This window comes from Scleropages formosus, chromosome 7 (assembly GCF_900964775.1).
Source record: "Scleropages formosus chromosome 7, fSclFor1.1, whole genome shotgun sequence".
In the NCBI taxonomy this organism is placed as follows: Eukaryota; Metazoa; Chordata; class Actinopteri; order Osteoglossiformes; family Osteoglossidae; genus Scleropages; species Scleropages formosus.
In genome coordinates, this window is record NC_041812.1 from 13,214,275 (window position 1) to 13,218,568 (window position 4,294).

Consider the following 4,294-nt stretch of genomic DNA (forward strand, 5'->3'; position numbering starts at 1 on the left):
GTGACATTCACATGGTAGGGTCGGAATTTGGCGTAAACAACATGAAAGCATGGATCCTTTCTGCCTTGTATCAATGGTTCAGGCTGGTGGTGGTGGTGTAATGGTGTGGGGATATTTTCCTGGCACACTTTGGACCCCTTAGTACCAATTGAGCATCGTTTAAACGCCACAGCCTGCCTGAGTATTGTTACTGACCACGTCCATCCCTTTATGACCAGTGTACCCATCTTCCAATGGCTACTTCCAGCAGAATAACATGCCATGTCACAAAGCTCAGATCATCTCAAACTGGTTTCTTGAACATGACAATGGGTTCACTATACTCAAATGGCCTCCACAGTCACCAGATCTCAATCCAATAGAGCACCTTTGGGGTGTGGTGGAACGGGAGATTCGCATCATGGATGTGCAGCCGACAAATCTGCAGCAACTGCATGATGCTATCATGTCAATATGGACCAAAATCTCTGAGGAATGTTTCTAGCACCTTGTTGAATCTATGCCACAAAGAATTAAGGCAGTTCTGAAGGCAAAAGGGGCTCCAACCCGGTACTAGCAAGGTGTACCTAATAAAGTGGTTGGTGAGTGTATAAAGACAGTCACAAGCAAATGGGAGTAGAATATAATGGTAATTTAAATAAATATTTTTATACAAACATCCACTTTGTCTCCTTACGTGCTAAACTGCACGCATGCTCGTGACTGGTAAGCAGATTAAAAATCTCAGTGACGAAGACATGATGGAAGAGGGAAGCACACTGGGGACTTGTTACACAGGCTGTTAAAGAAGCCTTGATGTTTTAGCTGGTGGAGTTCGGTGTTGACAGTTTAACTTGTTTTAATGCGGTGCCATTGTACTCCAGTTCTCCAGTGCATAGCAGTGCACTCAATGCCTCCTAAGTGTTAACTGATGCCCAAACACCACCTTGTTCAGAGGGACTCTACTGCACCACAGCTCGTTGTGCGCCTCCTCTTCTCACCACTAGATAGCGACAGCTAGTTAAAAAACTGGGAATCCACTTGGAATTTATGGTTTATTATGCTTTCTAAAGAAAAAAAAATGAAAGATAGATTAGATTATTGCCAAAGCTTAAAAACCCAAGTTGGCGACATAAACCTATAAAAATCTGATCACGATATTATTGTGTGTTTTTAATTTCCCATTAGGCAAACTATAAGGCCGGTTATTCTGTGATGCGTGTGTATGTTATGTGCCTTTGAAGACTATCCATCGTGTCAAATAAAAACAGGTGTTTGTTCAGCCTTCAGATATTACCACTATGCACCATTTATTAAGGTTTTCAGTGTGAAGACATGTACATATGTTAATAAATTCTTATATTTTGGAGACAACAAAGAATGCCATAATTCTCATTTCTGGATTGCTGCATGCTTTTAATTAGAGAGGCTACCCATTTTATTATAACTCACTCACTGACTCACTGACTCGCTGATTCACTCACTCACCTTACCTGCCTGTCCTTGTCGGGGCCACAGCAGTCTGGAGCCTTTCCCAAAATTACTGGACGCAAGACAGGGGATACACACTGGATGGGATGGAATCGCAGGGTAGCCACACACACATTATTACACAGGTAAACACTGGTAAAGAGGATGGAAGGACAGAGGACCTCCATCCTGGGATCTGTGTGAGATGCAGTCACAGCAGGTTGGGGTCTTTCCTCCTCATCGGACTGGTGCAGTACCCATACATTAGTGCTGCCACATCCCATAAGTCCACAAGATCAGGCATTCATCCACCTGATAGAAATCTGAATGTGACTAAAAGTATAAACTGATAATAGTATAAATCTAATGAATGAATCAGAAAATATTTTTTCCATGAGTCTTCATTCATTCAGATATGCTCAACCTTCAATTTCTACTCATTTTTGAGAATTTAGTTAATTATAGCAGGTAAGCACAGACAGACAGACAGACAGGCAGATAGATAGATAGATAGATAGATAGATAGATAGATAGATAGATAGATAGATAGACTTCACAAATCCAGACGGATATAGTAATATATGAAAATGAATATACATGTATAACAGTTCACTGAATACAGCATCGGGCTTTCCCTATGTGTCCTCTTTACTGTGGTTAAACGAAGGTAAATGAAGGTGTCCCAAGGTGTGGACCCCCCACGTTCCAGCTTTGTCATGCAGCACAGAATCTCGGTCCCTTTCAAATGTCCAGCATCCGATCGCGCTGTCTTGCTTCCTTCCTCCAGCCGCGCGATCGGAGTCTCCGCGAGCACGCGAGGGCGCGGGCGCGTGGCGCGTGGAGCCGCTCGCGCTCGCTTGCGATATGAAGGTGGAGCGCGCAGTGTGCGTAAAGCTGCAGGTGACGGAGTCATGAAGGTTTTTTCCTTATAAAACACAACATTTAAAGCTTAGAAACAAGGCATCTGTTGGTGAAGAGTGCGACAGGTGAGAAGCTCTTGTGAAAGTCACGTGTCTTCAGGCACAGGGCGCACGTGGCGCTTCAGAAATGCGCGTTGGACCGTCGGAATGGGCCAAGCAGTAGGGGTGGCAGTCGAATCCCGGTCCATGGGTTGTCTCAGTTCCTAGATTATCAGAATGACTATGAAACCTGTTTATCATTAAATATTCAACTGCATGGACAATTTAATTGAACTCTTCACCTTCATAATTTTTCCATTGAACTCCTGTTGAGGAGACCCCCAGAACTGAAAAAATATTTTTTTTAAAATCAGATTATGTCACATGTATCGCTGCTGAGTAGTGAATGATTCTTGGGGAGGCATTTTAAATAAAGAAAAGTGTAAGTAAAAACTGGACACGCGCTGGATTCGATGGATTCCACCCGGTCCGCAAATTCAATCATAAAATAGCTGTATTCCCTTTTTATTGCACTTGCACTTCAGTCGAGCCATTATTATTATTATTATTATTATTATTATTAGTAGTAGTAGTAGTAGTAATCTGTTGTTGAATAAATGTACAAGATTCATTTAAAATTCACACAGAACACAGTAGCAACAATACGAATTTATACTGTCACATCATGAACTATCAGAAGATCATGTCGAGAACAGATTCTGAGAGAATTAAGTTAAATAAATCTTAATGCACTTTGTGATTGAACTGATGTTATTTCACTGAGCTCCAGCGGGCAGCTCCACTCTTATTCTAATAAGAAAAAAAGTCAGTCGGGTCGAATTGACATGAACGAATTAATATTCGTAATTTTCAATAAGGAAAAAAAATGCATGAATGAATGAATGAATGGATGAATGAATAAATAAATAAATAAATATTTTGCACAGTTCAAATAAAATAATTATTTTACACACGTAAAGCCTCTTAAGTATCTTGGGGAAACACATTATTTAACTTAAGCAAACTCATTTTATCACACAGGCCGTGTAGCGTGTTTAGCTCAAAACAATGCTGACTTTCAAAGTGATATTAGAGATGTTTTCTAAAGTGAAAAAGACAAATAATTTGCATTATAGCGCTGTGTGCCCTCACAAATTGGCGGCAGTGTTTTAAGGAGTCACCACAAAGGAAGAAGGACATTAAATTATAGGGCACATCAATTCACACCTTCATCATTTCTGCATTTCAGCAGTTTCGGACTTGGGAGTGAAATCCGGACAGGTTGTTATAGCTACCTAGTCGGCGGGGGTCCGAAAGTCTTTTTAAACCTCACTGCACCCCCTAGCCTCTCCCCCCGACCCCCTCCCCTTTAACCCCCCCCTCCTTTAAACTACATTATATATCACACACAGGGCATGCCAATGCCCACAAGTCCTAATGAGCACTAAAACACTATCTTCTTGCAATTAGCTCATTCCTATGTGTGTGTGTGTGTGTGTGTGTGTGTGTGTGTGTGTGTGTGTGTGTGAGTGAGTGAGTGCATGCGTGCGTGTGTGTGTGTTCAGCCTGACTGACACAGGCACAGGGAGCGCGAGGCAGAAGGACAGAATCATCAGAATTTCCCCTTTGGCAACACATGCTGATTGGGTCCCCAAAGCAAGCTGCTTAAAACACTTTTTTAATATTTCACTGCTCTGTGTGTGTGTATGTGTGTGTGTGTGCGTGTGTGTGTGTGTGTGTGTGTGTGTGTATGTGTGTTCTGTCTTGACTGGTCGTGAAAGGGCTGTCTTTCTGAAGCACACTTCCAGAAGAGAGAGACTAAGATTTTTTGGTGTGCATTGGCAATTTTTTTTTTTTTTTTGCTCTGTTCCATTACAAACTCTGTGTGTGTGCGTGCGCGCGTGTGTGTGCGTGCGTGCGCGTGTGTGTCTGTCTCAGGGGGAAAG